Raw genomic sequence first — 12394 nt, forward strand, 5'->3', positions numbered from 1 at the left:
GTGTGCTGCCTAGTGACTTGGGTAAGCTTTAAGCACAATGCCAGTTGGTGGTCACTTTCAAGCAGCAATGCCAAATATGCAAGGGGAAACAAAGCTATTGTGAGATTATTTTTAAAAATTAAGCTAATGTTCTAGAAACATGCTTCTAAATTCATGTTCTAATTGGAAACGTTCTAATCCAATGCTGCCGAGTGAAGCTGATTGCAGACTTAATTGCTCTTATGTAACAACTAATATCTGGCAGTAACACACACTGTAGAACACTGGCAGGTTTTGAAATCAGTTTGTTCCCTTTGCCCCTTCTTTCTTTGTTGTTCTGTTTACTGTGCCCAGTTAATGTGCTCTTGTGCCATAATAATCTCTAGCTAAATGGTAATTGCTCTATTGACAGCACTACTGTACATTTTTGACACATCATTATTCATACTTAACCACTTGACCTGGAATAAATGTTAAAGCAATTACTACTGAGAGCTTTTCTATGAGAAAATTGAGGCAAAGTTTAAAGATAATCAAAATGCAAAGCTGATCATGATAGCAACTGGAAAAATGGCAAATCCTATTAAACAGATTTTTATTAGCCAAGTTGATGCCAGTAGATATTATCTGGTAATTTAGTCTTATTAAAAAGAAAATAAAGCAGCTAATTGTTTACTATTCTGGAACTTATTCCAGCTTGCAATTTGCAACTGAAATTAAGCTTTATGTGGCTCATCTATTTTGTCACATTGAAATATGAAAATCATTTGGTGCAAAGCACATCTGCTCAGTCCTTTCCATCTTCCTGCAAATCCTTGTTCAGTATGTTTCATACATGTTGAGGTATTCCATTCATGCATACAGCACCACTATTTTAGATATTTCTCTCTTACAAACCTAATATCTTCATATCTGAGAGCTCACAATTTTAGTACTTTTCTACCATTATACATACTTTTGCAACTATAATAAATGTGTGAGTGTAAGCTGTTTTAGTTTAGAGATTTTAGAAGGAATTTGAAAACTGAGAGGGACAGAGTTATTGTTAATGCAACAGTGTGAAAATTGTCCAAATCTCCCAGACCAGCATTTTATTTTGATAGTTAATTGCATATTTGCTCTAGCTGTGATTGTATTCTTAAAGGAAAGTAAATGTTCTCCAGTTTAGTTGTTTAAAAAGTGGCATTTACAGTGATCTCAAATTTCAAAAGACTCAATTGCAGAACAATGCCTTCAGTACAGTGCTTACAGTAAAAGCTGTAATTATAAGAGAATGCCAAAAAACATCAAGAAAGCCTTAAAGGGATAGCATAAGCTTTTACTGCCCCCATCTGAACTATGAGACTTGCTTGAAAACCACCATTAGGATGCAGAATACTGATTGTTGATATGTCACTATTGCTGTCATGGGAGAACTGTTGTAAAGGCCAGAAGCTTACAGTGGTTTCTGTATTAATGAAACTTTTCCACACTTAATGAAAGCAAAGAAAGATTAGGTTTTTTTAATTAATAAAATATTAAAAACTAGGGAGGAAATCTCTTTTCATGTCGATCCACATTCAGAAGAGCAATAAGGTTCTGCAGCTGTGCTTTATCAGGCAGAAAAATCTTGTGTTTTTAAACATGCTCAACTCCCTATTAACTGCTTCAGTATACTGTATGCCTATCAAACTGATAATAGATTGTTCAGAGGGCATTTAAGAACTCAATTCTTAAACTATTCATTCACATTATCACTTCTGATTAGTTTTAGAGGAGCTTTTACACTAAGTATAAAGGACCACAAATTGTCTAATAAATTTTCTAAAGCAGTTACACCAACTAAATGTATCTAGGTGTCTCCTATTGCTTCTGTTATTTTTATTCATAGCTGAGAAATCTCTTAATAATAATATTTATATATATATACATATTATATATATAGAATATATATTTATTTTTAGAATAAATAAGTTTTGTCAACAGTTCGCCTTCCAGTGTTGAGGAATTTATGAATTTGTTTCAGGTTTGACTTCTCAGTTTTTTATTGAGATATGTACCTCACAGTTTAAGCACTGCAAAGCATTTTTGCTAGATAAAACTTTCTGTTTGTTTGATTTGCTCTTAAAATTTCCCCATATTTTATTCCTACTCTGTGTCCTTTCCTATTAATGTACATAACATATTAAACCTTGGGGTTTTTTTAGCCATGGATGCAGAGACCAAAAGTCCTGTTGTGTGCTTTTATTTTCTGATTTCTCGAGGGTTTTTTTGATAGACCATCTTTTTAGTTCAAGAAACATGGATTAAGTATTTTAATGCATGTCTAGTGTGGTAATGGGTGATTATATCATAACTGCAAACCACATTTTGTTAATTCAGATAATCTTTCATAAATGCCACTTTGTGCCATTAACTGAAAGACCACACAGCCTATGGAACAATCAACAGCTTTTTTTCAGTAAAGAAGATTTTACACAGTAATTCCAATCAGGCCAGGCTGTTTCAAATTCTGGTTTTTCAAATAGACTTCTTTTCCCTCTTCTTACCAAACTGAATGAAGCACAGTATTTAGTATGTGTTCCTCACATACCGCAAAAGAAAGACAACTAACACAACCAATATACTGTTGTTCCCTGTCAGTCCACGTTTTGTAGCAGAGAGGACTGTACAGGTAAAGAGAAAAATTACTGTTGATAGGCTTCACTGATCTGGGGAAGAAATAACAAGATTGCTTATTAACATCATGAGATTTTTGTACCGCAGTGCATATTTGGAGTCGTTGGTTTTTTTCCAGCTTTTGAGTCTTTACTGTTATATTGTGTCAGGAAAAAAAATTTTGGAATTTCCATCTACAGTTTTCTGAGGAGAAAGGGTGTAGGAGAAAAGGATCTAAAGGCTAAAACTGTCACATGAATTCTGACTTTTAGGGATTTAAGGAAATTGGTAAGATTCACCAAAGCAATCGTGTATTAGTAACAAATAATGACCTTGAAAATAACCTGAGTTCCAAACTATTTACTCTTGTTGAAATGCTGTACCCGTGCCAAAAAAAATCTTGGATTGTTGATAGCAATGTGTAGCCATTACTGAACCTGGTTTGGCAGATTCCTGAGAGATTTATTCCTTGCACTTCTGGGGAAAATTTGTACTGTCTGAGACTTTGCTACAATATTAGAATAGCAAATAAAGAGAAGAGGTAATTTCTCAGTCTAACAGAAGATTCTACAGAAACACATTCACACTACTGTGTTAACAGGGTTCCTGCTGCTTTTAAAAATAACTGTTGGAAGACAGTAATAGAGAGTCATGAAAACAGGGAAATCAGGTTCCTCTCAGAAGAGGATGCAAGCACAATGTGGTGTAGCTAATACTGCTTAATGGTGCTACACTTATATTGAGTCCTTTCTTTCAAAATGTCTAGCAAATGTCCAAATACCATCTTTAATATTCACATCTGGTTCAATAAAATTTTCTAATATGTGTACAGGCTTGTAAATCACATGTGAACAAGAAAGGAAATGTAGGGATACTATCTTATGTAAACTATAGATTAAACTAGGAACAATGAAACAAAGGAAAGTGTTTGTTTCCTTGTTCAGCTTCACTTAATGTGAGGCTAGCAGTATGATGATTCCTGGGTATGTCTTCCTTCAGCTCAAATATTTGGCTAAATTTATACTCACGTGAATTATATACCTCTCTATATAAGGGCATTTCTGGATCAAATCTGCTGCAGGTTTCAGGAAATGTTCTAGGCATCAGCCTTACTGGTTCAATAAAGAAATAAAACTAGAAAAGAGGAAATAGATCACAGATGTGGTTCTCTGCTACTTATACAGCAGAGCTGATATAAGTAGGTGCTTGATGCTTTGGTTGTTGTGAGTTAATCAAAGCCCTCAGTTGCACTCTTTCAAGGCTTTTCAGCATAGCAGACAAAAAGAATTTTTCCAGGCTGAAAGAAAAACGCTGTGTTGGTAGTGGGACAGTTAAAAATCAGAAGCTGGATGAGGATGGGAGTGTAGCAGAATGTGGAAAGGAAAATAACAGAGCTGTCTGCTTCCTAGCTAAAGGAAACCCTGGTAAAGGAGGAATGGATATTGGGTTAATAGAACTAAAGACATCAAGAGAGTGAGGCACAAATACAGCCCCTGGTGTTACAGAGAGATCATAGCAATACATGTTAGACAAGGGGCCTTGCCTTGGCTGTAACGGTGTTAGTGAATAAAGACTTTGGACCTCACTAGGAGGTGGATCGTATGGGCTCCCTTGAGATGGATAGACTAGTGTCTCTTTTGAGGCTAGCTAAATATGTGTTCTGCTTTAACCTGACAGGTGGCTAAACAACTGCTCAATTCACTCCCTCCCACACTAGGATAGGGGAAAGAATTAAAAAAAACCAAAGTAAAATTCATAGCTTGAGATAAGTACAGTTTAATAGGGAAAATGTTGATGATGATGATAATAATAATAATATTCAAATAATTAGAATATACAAAACAAGTGGTGCACAATGCCATTGCTTACCACCTGCTGACTGATGCCCAGTCAGTTCGTGAGCATGGCTCCAAGGCAGTTTCCCCCCTAGTTTATATATTAAGCATAATGCCACATGGTATGGAATTTGGCCAGTTTGGGTCAACTGTCCCAGCTGTGTCCCCTCCCAGCTTCTTGTGCCCCCAGCCTCTTTGCTGCTGGGGTGTGGTGAGAAGCTGAAAATTCCATGGCTTGATGTAATCACTGTTCAGCAACAACTAAAACATCAGCGTGTTACCAACATTATTCTCATCCTAAACCAAAACACAGCACTGTACTAACTACTAGGAAGAAAATTGACTTTGGGATCCCAGCTTAAACCAGAAAAATACGGTTGTGAGACAACCTAGAAGATAGAAGACAAATCCAAGCAGAGATCTTCTCTTATATTCAGCACATGCCAACTGCTGCCTTGTTTAACTGTATGCTAACACAAGTGCAGAAATCTTTGGTTTAAAAGTAAGTCTCTGAAAGAGAGTGTAACTAATTGATTTGATTGTGTTATCTGCAACGTGATTTGGTCGTGTTGTTTCACCAGCTTATATGAAAGCTGTACTAGAAATGAAAAAACCCTGAAGCATAACCACTGTTCTCCAAGATGGAGGGATTAGATTTTTTTTTTTTCCCCCAACAAAAATTTGAAACCTATGTTCCCCTATCATAAAGATTGCTGGGCTGGTGTTACTCAGATGAATGCCATATGGATCTGGACGAATCTTTGAATTATTTTAATCCCCTGAAACATTTTCTGTGAAAGCAGATAAAATTCTTCCACATGCCTAATGCTTTTTAAAGTTTAAAATGTGATTTTTTTTTCATACTATTTACATAAAATTTCAGATGAGAAGCTTTATTTTCCAGCAACAGTAACTTCAATATTACATGCATATAATTTTATTTTTTATTCTCTCTTACAAAAAAAGAGATTATTCCAGGATAAGAAAAATGGATTCTTAGTTTATTAATTTTTGAAACTGTTTTTCGAGCAGGTGCCACATGGGTGTTCATATTACTGGATCCATTTGCTTCCTAGATTGTCATTGCGAGGTTCAGTTGAAGTGATATTAAAATATTGAGTTGTGTTCAATGACCAGAAGTGAAAGTATAGCAAAAACATCATTTCACCCATGTGAGTGAGGCAAAATGTTTTCTTCTCTACACTTCTCAGAGGACACTGCAAAAGAATTTGCTCTTACCAGCTTTGGAGAACTAACTAATGCATTACATTCTTTGAGATTATTTGTTAGGATGTTGTCTGACAGTATAATTATAAATGTGCTTCCCAAAATACTGTTCTCAATTGTTGAAAATTGAGCTGGAAAACTGCCAAATATCTTACTGTGCAGTTGAAATCTAGTATAAGGCACCTTGAGCCAATAGCACATTTTTAAATTTAGATACCAGGTAAGTGATTGGGTGAACACTGAAGGTGGCAGATCTGGAAAGCTCCAGATGTGCACATCAAGTTCTGCATGGCATGATTTCTGTCGTTTTGCTCACTTGCAAAGATGTGCCAAAAACTTGGAGAGGTGCCTGCAGATTGCTGTAACAAACCTTGAGCCCTTTAATGTTTAAATATATTAGAAACAAGAAATGTAGCATGTTAATAATAATAGTAAAAAACCTATGTGTTTTTTTTAGCTATAAAATATGTAGAAAGCCAAAAGCTTTCTTATAAGAGCTGATATCTGTGCTCTAATTCCCAGTAAATTGACTGAATTTATAGATTTACACTCTTTGTGAATTAAGCATTGTACTCTTCTAACTAATGAGCAAGCATCTTTAGTTAGCATGCATAAATGTTCTTAAGTTGTATCTTTTAGGTTCTGCATGATGGCAGCAGCTGAAGGAAACAACCAATTTGCTGCTATGTTTACTTTCCTGATAGGTCAACCTTATTAGTGCCCTGAACTACAGAGTGATACTGATACATTAATCCCTCTGAAGAGGAAAGAGATCTATAATGTAATTTAAGGACCATGTCCCATTTTGAATTGATTGATCCTGGTTTTCTTATCACAAACAATGACAAGTGTTGAAAGTATAAAGAATTTGTGAAATTAGAGATAAATTAATCAAGATACATTTTCTTTCTGTGAAATACCATGAATGTTAGAGAAACTGCCTTGCTTTGTTAAAGCACCAGTAGAGTTTTCTGCAGAAATAAAGGGCAAAAATATTGATTGAAATTCATTTTAGAGCATTGAATACTGAATGTGCTACTTCAAGTTTCAGCACAGATTTAGAACTAGAAACAACAGAGAGGCCAGTACAGAAAAGGTACACCTCATTTGTGTGTATCTCAGATGGTGTAGATCAGGAGTCGTTTCTACAACATTCATGAAGTTCCTGTGTTTTAAAAGGTACCACAAATTAGATCAGGACTTGCTCTATTGTATATAATATAAGAGCAAAGAGCTCAAATGAAAGAACCACAGCTGCCTTAGAGTGAATAAAAAGTAGTAATGTGATCATTACATTTATTTTATTATTGTATGTATATTTTATACTATTTTAATAAAAGTTTCCAAATTGTTCTAGAAAAAGAAAAAAAGAGCCAATAGCCAATACTGCAAACATTTAGCATGAACAAGTTATTTTTGCAAGAAGATTCATGGCAGACTGTGTAATTTCTTTTAGTATTTCACCTGTGACACTATAAATAATACATGTTTATTTAAGTAGAGCTATTATAGACTACTATTTATCTTGTACATAATTTATGGACAGTGGTCTCCTAACATGCGTACATAATGTTCTCTCCAAAAAAAAGAAAGTTCAGAATACAATAATTTTAAAGAAATGAAGCAGTTATTCAAACTGAATTGAATCAAAATCTGCATTTTGAAGGCACAGATTGATAACTGCTTTTTTGAAGCACAGTATTAACTTCCCTTTTCCAGCCTGTGAACTACTTAGTGTTTTAATATATTTTTTTTAAAAAGATTGGTGTGAAACATTAGATAACAACAGAAAATATAAGTGCTTGAGCAGTCTGATTACTGCTGAAACTTCAGAGATCCTGCTTGTATTTCAGATGCTGTTCAGGTCTCTAGTTAGAAATACATTTGTAGAATTTGTGTACATTTTTATGTAAGTTGAATGAAAACCTGACCCAAATTACACTGAACTTGTAAATCATCTTTGCGTCTGTGACTAAACTCCAATAGGAAATTGTTTGAGAATTATGTGTTCATGTTTCCTTGGGGAAGAATCCTGTCAAGAATATCTTAGCCGCTGTGCAGCCTGTAATAGCTGTATTTATTGACATCTAGAAGGACAGTGATTTCCTCCTGAGACAGCAGAAAAGCCTTCATATTGTAAATCTGTTCTAACTTTCTAATTTCATGTGTGAACACATTCCTCTATGTCTCATCTTTTCCAGGACGGTTTAGAAAATTACTTACATCAGTAATAAAATTCCCCATTCCCTATGCATATGTTTTTAAAGATGGTTGTCTAGTCCAAGGTCTGGGGTTTTTTCTATTACTGACTGATGTTTATTTTACTTTTTTCCCGGTTTTGGAAGCATACTAGAGGTTGCACTGGGCAAAGTGTGTTGTGCCCAAGGCATCAGGTAGAAACAGTAACATTTTTAAGTTCCTTCAGTATATATTCTCTCTCCCACAGTTACACTGTTTTTCTAACTCCCAAGTGCTGCATATTTTTATCTATGTTGGCTCAAGTCAGGATAAAGGTATACAGAAGCTTTCTTTTTAATGCAGCAGCTCTGTTTTGCCAGGTTAAGCAACAGAATAGCATTGAAATCTTTTTAGTGAGCATGAGCTGGATCTTATTTATTAAGGGACCGATCCAAAGTATTCTTGAGTTAAAGTTTCCCGTTGACTTTGTCAGTTTTGGCTCAGGCTCCAATGGCTCTGCTATATACTTTTGTTAGGAGGATTAAAATGTACTCTTTCATTAGTTAAGTGCAAAGTGAATTTCAAATGAGTCAGAATATATTTAAAGTATAACTGTCAAATCATTGGTATTGATTTAGACACTGTTAAACAGGGGCAGTGCTAACACACAAGGGTTTATTCTTTGTTACAACTTGCTCATAACCCCCATTGATGATAATGGGAATTACAGGCATGTCCTGAAGGGAATGTGCCCTTTGTAAATTCTCTATAAGCCTTAGATTAAGGAGCCACAGTTCTGTGAGAGTTCAAATACTTTTTGTGTGTAGATGAAACTTTGTGAGCTCTCCTGTGTCTTTTCTTAGTAGTTCTTGGAAGGTAGATATTCAGAAAGAAATATATCCCAGAGCTGTTGTCTTGTCTTTCCTTATCTGACAGGGAAGATGCCAAGAAACTGCTGGGAAATAGGCACACTTTTTGTCCAAAGTGTGCAGCAAGAAAAGTTAATAGTTTGTACAGGGCCCTGACTGGTGTTACAAATTTCTAGCGTAACAAAGAAAGATTTGTGCAAAACTGTTAGGAAAATCAAACGTGTAATATTTTTTTTCCTACTAATATTGTATAAGTCAGAAACAAAAAGGATAATCAGGTGATATTATGCTGACTTCTGTAGCTATTCACATTTTCACTGTAGTTAATGAGGATGCACACTTAAGTCTTTCTGAAGTAACCCACTGCCTTTGCCTGGTGTGCTGTTTTGTGAGCCATTCCGCTCCTCAGGTACTATGTTTGCTATCCAGATCAGATGCTTATATGTTTATTACATTTAAAGGCATTTTCAGTTCACATAGCACTGTAAAAAGCAGTGTGAGATGGCATGAAGTTTGCCATCCTGATGCCCCTTTGCTTTCTTCCAGAGCATTACTGCTCTAATGGGACTTAAAGGGCACACACATCATGGGAAATATGTGGCATAGGAACCTGCTGGTCACTCCAGCTTTTTCCTACAGTTCTTGCTTCCGAAATTCTTCTCATGCTAATTTTAATATAATTTTTTCTCATTTCCATTCTTCTCTACTTGTAGGTTTGGTGCTTGATTCAGTGTTTGCTTCTGTCTCAACCCTACTTCTTATCCTAAACTTAGCAAGTTTCTACCTCCATCTTTTGGATATATCTGGTAACATCAGAAATTTTTAGGCCCCCACTCTGGTTTCAAAACTCTCTGACTATTAAAAAAACAGCAAAAAAATCCCCACCAAAAAAACCCCGACCAAACAACAACAACAACAAAAATAAGCAAACAAAAACAAACAAATAATGAAAGGAAAATAAATAAACAAACAAAACCCCCAAACCAGAAAACACCAGGGGGGGACATATAGGACTGTAAAATTGCTGATTCTTTCTTTTTTGGCACTGATGCCATAGAAGCACACCCATAGCCCTTACTTTGCCAGCAGAAGAAGCTATTGATTTTGTTCTTGTTCTGCTAATCTTAGGAGAGGAAAGTGCTGAATTAAGAAATGCTGTCTCTTGGGTCACTGCTATAATGAGTAAGTTGTATCAAATGGCACTCTAACCTCTTTTTGTACTTTTGAAATGAACTTTCTGTCAGAGCCCTGTTGGCACGAACCAGCTTCACTGTTCCTAGCCTGCAGCACCACCCACTCACCAGCTCAGTACGCATTCCACCCCAGCCAGGGCCCTTGTTCCCACCCCAGTGCTGCAATGGGCCTGCCTGCCCCTCATGCTGTCACCAGGCACTTTCATGTTTCACACCAGTTATGGATGAGCCTTGCTGCTCTGCCCTGGCCCTGCAACCAACACCTGAGTGTCTTGGCCACCTGTCCCAGCCGTGACTGAGCTGTTGGATGAATTGGGTGACCTGCCTTGGGAATGCAGCCCTGTTCCTGCTGTCTCCCCACACTCTCCCTCCTCTTGCATTCTCTGGCAGATTTTCTGCTGAAAAATTGAATCTCGATCTGTATGATGAACATGCTCCTCAGGCCCCAGTTTAGGCACTGAAGCCTATCTTGATTTCCAGCACACTCAGGTGGCTCTCAGGTTTCTCCTTACCTCCTCCTTGCTTTGCACAGGAGGATGGCTTCTGAATTTTCTAGTACATCCTTAGTACTTTTTGAATCTGACTTGGAAGCTGAGCAGCAGAAGCTGTGTATCTTATGAATCTAGATATTTGTTCCAAGTCCTCTTTGAACAATTTTGTCTTGAAGAAGGCAGAACCAGTAGATGAACTAGTCCAGTGCAGTGTGTCCTGTAATGGTGTTACTTCTCAGCTTGGTTTTCCCTGAATCTCTCCAATCTCTCACTCTCTACAAGTAAAGACACTACCAAGAGCTACTCCTGAGAGCTTTCAGACTACTGAAAAAAAATTACATATAAATGTATTTATTAAAACAAAAACCTGTTCAAATTCTTAACTCTCATAGGCATGATTCCAATAAAGAGAATCCTGCCAGACCAGATGCAAACAGCAACAACAGCAAAAAACAAAACAGTGCAGAAAAAAAAACAAAAAACAAACAAACAAAAAACCCCAGAAAACACAAACAACCCCCCCATATTTGGAAAATCATTTACTATGTCAAAAATTATACAAAAATCCCTGCTCACTTTTAAACTCTATGAAAAGAATTAACAGTACATAATTAAACACATCCAATATTAAAAAAAGATACAAGCAAACAAAAAAAAGTGAATGAAACAAAAATTATGAAAGTTGACCATCCAATATCAGTATACCGGAAGAAAGATAAAATGTGTCTATAAGAATGTGGTTTTCAGCATTGTAAGCATACCACCTGCATACCACTGTTTTTTCATAAATTCAGTCTTTCTCTTCAGAATGTTTACTTTTTCTTTTTTTCCCCTTTTTTTAGTATGTAAAGCAGAATCCAAAACCTGTAAACATTTCCCCATCTGTTAGTGAACCTTTCTCAGATGAGTTTTTAACTTAAAATATAGTTTCAAGGGACTTGTTACCATTTGTCTGACTCGTTATGACATTTTAGTGATTAAGAGTTTTTGTTTTGGAGACAAATGAAAATCAACCAAGCAGAATCACTTTGCATATTCTGAGTCACTCTGCCCTTTGCTGTGTGAGGACAAACTAGTTTTACTGTTCTGTGGAGTCTCAGTACAATAAAGTCTACTGTTAGAACAGTCTTTTGAATTTAGTTGATGCCAAGTGGTGAAATGACTCAAATACCGATAAGCTTATGCAGAAATGTTGGCAGGCCAGCTCCAAATGACCAGCATTGTTCTGCAAGAAGTGTTCCCATGAAGCTAGTGAGCTTGCCAGTGCCACACTGGATGCATTTTTACTGAAGTGTGTATACAAGGAATTCTTTTTCTCCTCTTTCCCACTTACATGTAATTGAAGCAGCTATGGACTTCTTACAATGTGGAAGATTCTTTAGCGTTCTACATACTGCGTCATCTAATTCATCATGGAATTTGTTTGGCAATTCCTCCCACATGACATCTTGCTTGACCTAAAAGAAAAAAGAAGCATGCTGCCAACATAATTATCCTTTATTTCCTGGTGCAATAATTTTAAAAAGAGAGTTGACACATTCTGTAGGCTTTCTGAAGGGAAAATAATTATATCACACACTCAAAATTAAATCCTCTTTTGAGCTTCTTATTAATTAACATCTCAATTTTGTTAGGAAATATACTCTAATAGAGCAAGTGGAACTAGTATTGAGTAATATCCTTGCAAAAAAAGTTATAAATTATATTTTCTGTGAGTTTTGAGTTATTAAAAAGGATTATGTTTGTCCTTTTTTTTCTTTACTGCATGGATTTTCGTGAACACAATAAGGATTTACATTCATGTCTTTTGGAAATACGTTCCTATGTTCATCATTCAGTTACTCATAAAAATGAGGTTTATTTCCCTGAATACTCCTTGATTAGTGGACTTAAAGCCAGAAATTATTTTAGTACTGATGAGAAAATGTGAAATGCTCAGATAATGATTACTTGCATAGATTTTGATATTTTCAAAGAAAAATTGT

The sequence above is a fragment of the Ammospiza caudacuta genome, chromosome 4, assembly GCF_027887145.1.
Source record: "Ammospiza caudacuta isolate bAmmCau1 chromosome 4, bAmmCau1.pri, whole genome shotgun sequence".
Taxonomy (NCBI): domain Eukaryota; kingdom Metazoa; phylum Chordata; class Aves; order Passeriformes; family Passerellidae; genus Ammospiza; species Ammospiza caudacuta.